General features: G+C 33.2%; 1 pseudogene; it reads left to right on the top strand.

Annotated features, from left to right (window-relative positions):
- The first annotated feature begins 3,218 nt into the window (after positions 1–3,218).
- LOC142985938 (uncharacterized) lies at positions 3,219–7,964 on the top strand (annotated as a pseudogene).
- Positions 7,965–8,177: the final 213 nt, after the last annotated feature.

Here is an 8,177-nt window from a genome sequence, read left to right as displayed (position 1 = left end):
ATAATGCGTGGATCCATTCCCACGTCAATGGTGCGAATTGTCTGCTGTGTCGATTTGATTAGGGTGGCAGGCGTTATCAGCTCTGTTACCCTGTTTATAAGTTTTCGACCAGCTATATCGACTAACAACTTATAATGTTCCAGAAAATCTGCTCCGATTATTGGTTGTGTTACCTCAGCGATGAAGAAGTTCCATATAAATTTTCACCGTAGTCTCAAGTTCAATACGAGTGTTTTCTCGCCATACGTCTTGATTTTTGTGCCATTTGCGGCATACAGCGTATAGTGCTCATTTTGTATCGATAAATGCCTCTGCGGCTTGCAAATAACTGAAATGTTTGCTCCCGTGTCAATCAAAAATCTCATTCTACTTTTCGGTCGGTTATAGTGAGGCGGTTAGATGGGTGAATAGCTCAGAGTTCCAACGTAGGCTGTGCTCCGATTAGTTTCCCTGATACCTTGAGTGGAAGTCCTGTCTCCAATCACATGGTTTTACACATTTTTTTGCATTTTCTCTGTGTCTGTAATGGTAGGTAGATACAAAAGTGTTTTCTTTCCCCACTGCTTGCTCTTGAACTTGACCTTGGTGGTAAATGACGTCGATTATAAAGATGTCGAGTGCTGTGTTGATAGTTTCTGTTACTTTGCTGAATTGTATTTAATTCTAGTTGCATTTTTGCTAACTGCTCTAGTATGCATGACATTGCATCGTCGTTTATTTTGCTTTCGTTAACTGCTGAAATCTCTGAGTTTTGAATTTATTAATATCTTGTCGGCGATTTGACTCATTTTGTTGACATCTATTTCTTCTGTAACAGCTAGAACCGAAGTCACTGCAGGTGGTAAAAGTCTTAGCCATAGAAGTTTGATAATTTCGTCGCTGATTTTTCCGTTACTGAGCACTCGCATCTTACTTCTGTATCACTTCGGGGTCACCAATTTGCCAGTGATTTGGCAAGGGATACAAGGAGACACGAGATGGTTTTAGTCTGATGTATTGAGAGTATAATACGTGCTTATATACTAACAAATACGTGTGAATGTATAATATAACTAAACAGTAATCCTCATCTATATACGTGCTAATATTTATGTACGCGCTAATATATGAACGACATAGTCGCTACAATTAGCAAGTAGGAGAAGAAAAATTTAGATTTAGAGACGAGAGACGTTAATTTCAATAGGTACTGCAAAATCAATTTACCTTTGACTCATAACGTGTAGCCAGCCATCGTGTATGTACTCCCTGGGTGAATGTGCAAGAGCCATACATAGTTTGGCGTAATTGTGAGATTCTTCATGTCGAAACAAGGCAAGAGAGTTTGCCTTTCTTAATAGCGCTCTGCCAAAATGAACAACCCATTGACAGTTATGTTTGAAAATGTCTTTTTTATTGCATTTCTTGGAGCTTGTTCGTAATCCAAGGTAATAACTTCTGCTTTCCACTCGGGTAAATGAAATTTTAGTTTGAATGACGTTTATCTTTACTGCTCCTTGATGAGCCTTTTTTTTCATGATCGAGATTTTGTCTTAAGACTTTGAAACTTTTAAAAATTTCAATATTAATTTGACACCTCTGTACCGTACAAAAATAACAATACTTACATAGTTTACCAAATAGGATTAAATGTATGAAGTAACAAAATGTTTTCCAAACGCAACTTTTAAGTAGGTATAGTTTGAGATTTACCAAATGGGAAGTAGCCAAAATTGCAGGCGTGTTATCTAATAATTAAAATAAAGTAAGCTAAATGATTTAAAAAATAGATTCATAAAAAAATATGTAAAATGACATACCTCTTTATAACAATCGCAGTTTAATTTAACTTAACTTTTTGAAAGAACACCTTAAATGGACCAATTGCAGGTCGCAATGGGGTTACAAGGAAACATAATTCATTGACTTTATTTTTTCTAGTTCATTTAATACTTTAATTTTTTTAAGACAACTCATAGTTACTTTTTATTAAATTGCTCAATATTTTTAAAAATATGATTACGTATGGATTTATGTGCTGTAGTAACCCTACGCAGCAAATATCTCCGCAGCAAGTAATTTGATTTTTATGTACACTATAAAATTCAAATTCAGTTTTTAAAGCAACAAGTATTTTTTGGCTAACCGTACTTTTGTATTTGTTCCAAAATATTTATATCATAGATTTTAACAAAGGGATGTATGGGTACCTCAAAAAATATTAAATAAAGATTTTTTTAATTCGCCCCTTCAAAAGGGGCGAACGGGCCCTCTGAAACGGGGCGAATTAGCAATTTTCAACGACGGGACGAATTTTACGGGGTGTATGGGCTCGGAACCGACACATGTGTGTCCAGTTGGTGAAATTGAAAATAAGAACTACTAATTATTTCGTCATGTGGACACACCATGATTTTTACGCGTGTCCACATGGTGAAACTTAAATTAAATTACTTTTATGTTTTCGTCAACTGGACACACGGTCGTATTTTACCCGAATTCTTGACAAAGTACAGTCACGCAGATTAATGTTTTTGACACGATTCTAAATTAACTAACTACGATGTCAGATTATTTGAGGGTACTGACAACCTATACCATCTGTCATGACAATGACAATGATGATAATGACCATCGCGACCGTTGGCTTAACGTGCACTCCGAGGCACGGACTATCTAATATATAAAATTATCGCGTCACAGTTTTCGTTGCCGTACTCCTCCGAAACGGCTTGACCGATTCTCATGAAATTTGGTGAGCATATTGAGTCGGCCAACATCTATTTTTCACACCCCTAAGTGAAACTATTTTTTTTTATTTATATGGCAAAACAACGTTTGCCGGGTCAGCTAGTTTTTTTGTATGTAAATGAAACTCTTTGGTTCGTCATTTAAATTTACCGCGCATTCTCCATATATTATCTGTGGTGACGACAAACGCAGGATTTTTCTGGATTGTCTAATATAGAGATTACACTTAATTAATTACTTACTAATAAGTTAACTAATAAGAAACTATAAATAAATAAGATTGTTTGAAGCAATAGCATTTAATGTTGTTTCTCTTTACAGGTTAGTATTTGCATTATATTTCTTTAAAATATTTTAAGTTTATTAAAATGTGTGTGGTAAATGATTTGTGAAGCGTTTTCTGTAAAATAAATTTCTCTTTACAGAGCAACAACTTGGCAATTGTTTCACTTATTACAAAACAACATTAATAATAGCTGTTGTAAACAATGGAAAAGTTTACAACAGCTAAAAAAAAAATAAAATTCGAGTTTGTTGTAAAACCGGGTGAAGATCCAAAAACAAACATAATGTGCATAACCTCAATTATGGATGTAGATAAAAATACTTTTTTGATTCCGTAGCAATTACAATCAGTGAAACTACACGATGCGGTAATACAGACGAAAATTTTTCAAACAGTAAGAACTACACTGCAAAGAAAACATGAAAAACGACAAGTATGGATTTCTGTTACACCGGAGTTACATGATGCCCACATGGATGAAGATGGAAATATGCAATTTAAAGGTTATTTACTGGAAGAAGTTACATCGCCTCTTTACAAGAACAACGTGATATTTTTGAAACCACACCTTTACTATATAGATAAATTCTAAAATATTGATTAATTTACTGTTAGAAAACAATTAAATTGTTGCGGTAATTAATGTGCTTTCTGAAAATAAGCAAAAAAGAACTCAATTTAATATGAAATAAGTAAAAAAACTGATTTAAAAAAACACAGACTCACATGTCACGTTTTTAATGAAAATATGTGACAAAATGCTTGTAACATATTGATATATCACATTGAAGATGTTAAGTTTAGGTGTAAGGCTGTGTGATAAGTTAAATAAAACACGTTATCAAAATAAAGATCTTGTATTTAAAAATCCAAATTTACGAAAACAATGGCTTACTTACACCATGAAATTAGTTTAAGGCACAATAATCAACAAGAGATCAATTAATCACATAGTACTTAGTACTCGCTTTAATTAAAATTATAAGGTAACTAAAAAAATACTTTCATACAAATAAAATAATTAAAAAGTTAACTGAACTTAAAGTTATCTAATCGTAATTAATGTCTTCTAACACAATTATGGCACTCAGTTTTATAGTATGTACTTAGAAATTAAAAATAGGAACATTACTATCACCCTTCACAAAAATAGAATCACAAATTCTCTTAATAATAATAACTAACAGTTTAAATATAAAATTTAAATATTATAAAAAATACAATTAAAAAATCTTTGTACTTAATCAGTCTTATTACAACGATTCGTAAAATGGCTTGTGGTATCTAGGAATGAGATTTTTATTGACCAAATCCATGAGATCAGCTTTTTTTCTCTCTGCTAGTCCAGGTTTTTGAAGATAGGCTTTTTGTAAATCTAAATTAATGCTTTGGCTCTTATGATTTCTCTTTTTTTTCACCACTATAGCTTTCTTGAATAATTCGTCAGCGTATGATTCTTTGAAAAATATGGCATCGGGATCAGAGCTTTCAACTTTTATTATCTTCAGTCCAGCCAGTTTCACAGTATTATTGTCTTCATCTTTCGTTATTGCAAAGTTCATTTGAGTGCATATACTTTTCCAATCAAAAAAATCAGCGAAGCACATTTCATTAACATGAAATGGCTCGCTTTTTTTCCGTGCCGCCTTTATAGCCCCGATAAATGTGTCAGGTGTATACATTGGCCCTGATCTCAGTTGCCTTTTAACTTCTCTCTCTATTTGAGAGTGAGCTGAATCACCCTCGTTCTGCGTATGTCCTTTAACGAGGTATTTGTGTGTAATTGATCTAAGATTTGGCAAAGTTTTGACTGCGTAAGTGTACATTGAGATCATAAACTTATTTTTTTGCTATTAATGTTTTTAAACTCTCGCGACTAGTACACATAATATTATAATGCAACGGGTCTTATACGCGATTGAAAATTTAAAGGTTAGGATATAATATATAAACTCGCGCCGCAAGAAGACGACGCTTAGCAGCCACATCAGTCAGCTCGTGACCACGGTCTTTGTAATGCGATCGAAACGTCGGGCAGCAAATAAGGTATCCTAACCTTTAAATTTTCAAACGCGTATAAGACCCGTTGCATTATAATATTATTTTTTTGCTGTCCGGCACAATTGTCTGAATAAAAGACAACATCGAGCTCTTCAGCCGTTGCGGAAATTTTCTCCAGATATTTGTAAACACAGGTAGCTATTTCGTTGACACCTCTATTGGCGTTAGACTCATCCCAGACATAAGACTCAACTGAATTATTTTGCAAGTTGTAAATTGTGAAATTAAGTACATTTAGTTTGGACTTGTAATAAAAAACTAAGACATCTCCTTTAGGGCATTGAAACACTGCTTGAAGATCATAGACCGCTACTAAAATATTTTTGATGTTCTTATCTTTTTCTTTTTCGATACGAGACAAATTCTTTTCCTTAAGATGTAATTCATAATCTTGCTTTTTAGATTCTTTCTCTTCACCCGTGATGTTTTTATAGGCTTCGCATATATCGCATAAATTTTCGTTTTGAATTAGCCCGGATGTAATGTGACTTTATCTTCGGTATCGATTCAATAAACAATTTAATGTCACTTTTAATGCTTTCGTCCACTCCATAATGGTTTGAATGAGTACCTCGGTTATCTTTCATGGAAGAAATATTAGTATTCCTATTTTTCCTTTTCAAAGCAGTTTCTATGGGTCCATTATTAATTCCCAAAGTATTTTTGAAGAACAATTTACAAACTCTTGTTTTTTCACCCGATATAGTCAAAAAGAAAGCGTTGTTGTTGTTTCGAGTAGTTGCAACATTTCCATCCGAATCAACTTTAACGTAACGTTGTTTTGGGATGACTATGTCTACGCTATTAGCAATAAACGTCCATTGTTTTTCTATTGCACCTAAGTTCCAATAATCATTTAATATAGCCTGTCTTTGTTCCTCTGTAAATTTAGACCCACATTTAAATATACATTTATCCTTACAAGAAGGTTTCAATTCACGACCTGGCATGTTTTTTTGATTTGGTAGATTGCTAAGGCTTTCCACTATTTCTCAGTCGTTTAGCTACATTGACTCTCCAGTTTGCTTGATTTAGTCTTCTTTTTTTACCGGTTTTAGTTGGACTAGAATTATACACTACTGGACTTACAGCATTTCCGTTACTTACGTTTTCAGTCGCAGAAGATTCACTGTTCTCTATGACATCGAGATCGTTAAATACCATAGCACGTTCGTTTGTAGACGAAAGTGGTTCCTCGTAGTTTTCAATGTTTATTGAAACCATATTAGATGTTTCGAAATTTTGGTAGGTAGTCATATTTTGTTCCACGTCAGTATCAGAAGAATATTCAGCACGTTTTGTTGGTTGGGCTTCAAAATCAGGATCCTTTACTGAGTCGTCGCTATCTGAAACGTTATTAATACAATAAATTTCTTGAAATGTAGCGGTGTGGTATTGGTACTGTCGTATTTAATCGATACCCTCGAATTTTGAGAGAATAGTGGGTTATAAATTATTTACTCCTAACATCTAAACAGAAGTTTAGATATTAGGATGGAGTAAATAATTTATATCCCTCTACATTTAAATTAACTTACCTTGATACATAGATGGGCCACTGCTTGAACTCGATGAACTGCTAGAACTAGAGGAACCGCTGCTACTAGTAGAATTACTACGAGATCGGATGGAATCTACTGCGATGTCTTTGCCTACAAAGAGGATTAAAATAATAAATTATAGGAATATAACTAGAAAAAATATCAGTACAAGTAATAAAATACCTTCTGTTGATATCTGCGATGTATTGGTCGAGCTTTTGGCATTTTCATTCTCGTGTTGTGTTAAAATATCTATCTGAGAGTTTGAATCACAAAATTGTACACTTAAATCATTTTTAACACCCGTAGCTAATTGAACTAACATCCTAGATCGTGATGCCATCTGAAAAACAAATTCGTGAAATTTACTTTATTTTAGCAGGTATAATGTAACATTTTAGCATAATATAAACAAAAACTTAAAGGTTTTCAAAAATAATGATGTAAAATAAAATAACCCATAGTATTTGAAAACGATTTATCACCAACATGGTTACATTCAAAGATATCACAAAGAAAACTTGTAACTTTTTCATCAATAATGTGACAATATTTATTAACTCATTCTCAAAACGCACAAGTTTTACAACAAAAATGAGTTAAATACTAATATCACATTATTCAAGTTAAAGTAAATAACAACAAGAAACATACCTTTGCACTAAAGATGTGGTATACTCGTGATGCCACGTTTTTTGTGAAAAGCAAGAGCACTTCACTCGTTGCGCGTGCGGTTCAAACTAACGCGTCGCGTTGTCGAAGTCATGCGCCACACCGAAAGAGACAACGTGATAACGCCATTTGCCACCGTGATGTCGTCTCTTTCACTCATAGCTCCGCGAACATTCACTTTTAAAATGCCGCGTTTTTGTAGAAAATAAAATTCGACATCGCGGTTTTGAATATCAAATAATAAAAAAAAACGTTTTTATGAGATGTCACATTATTCTTGTAAAGAGGCGACATCTATTTCACAAAAGCAGACTTCTACGGACACGGCAACAGAAGCTCTTTCAAGAATGTTGGCTAATTTTGCTGAATCGGAGAAGGAGCCTAAACTGTTCAATTTAAAGAAGTTATCTGAAATGTTTGTAATCGATAAATTTACACAAAAAACGTCAAGTGCAACACAATGGATGATCATCTTCGAAACTGAATGTGCTCGTGTGGGTATAAGTGATGATATTCACAAAATTCAAGGGTTATTTTTAGATGATTCTTGTCAAGATTGGTATAGTTCCATGCTTATAAAGTATACATTGAATTTTGAATGGTGTATTTGGAAAAAGATTTTTTGTGAAACATATATGATAAAGATATATGATAATAAAAGATTTTCCAATTAAAAAAAAAAAAAAATTCGTCAGTTTCTAGGTAAAATTAACTTTTATGGAAAATACATACCAAATATATCAATCATATTAGAACCTTTACACAATTTGTTAAGAAAAGACCAAAATTTTACTTGGACGAAAATTTGTCAAGAATCTTTTGATAAAATAAAGAATATGCTTTGTTTAAGACTTATATTAGAGATCTTCGATCCAGATTTACCTATA

The sequence above is a fragment of the Anticarsia gemmatalis genome, chromosome W (assembly GCF_050436995.1).
Source record: "Anticarsia gemmatalis isolate Benzon Research Colony breed Stoneville strain chromosome W, ilAntGemm2 primary, whole genome shotgun sequence".
NCBI classification, from domain to species: domain Eukaryota; kingdom Metazoa; phylum Arthropoda; class Insecta; order Lepidoptera; family Erebidae; genus Anticarsia; species Anticarsia gemmatalis.
Note: the sequence above shows the minus strand (reverse complement) of the source record. Positions and strands in the feature narration are given on the sequence as shown.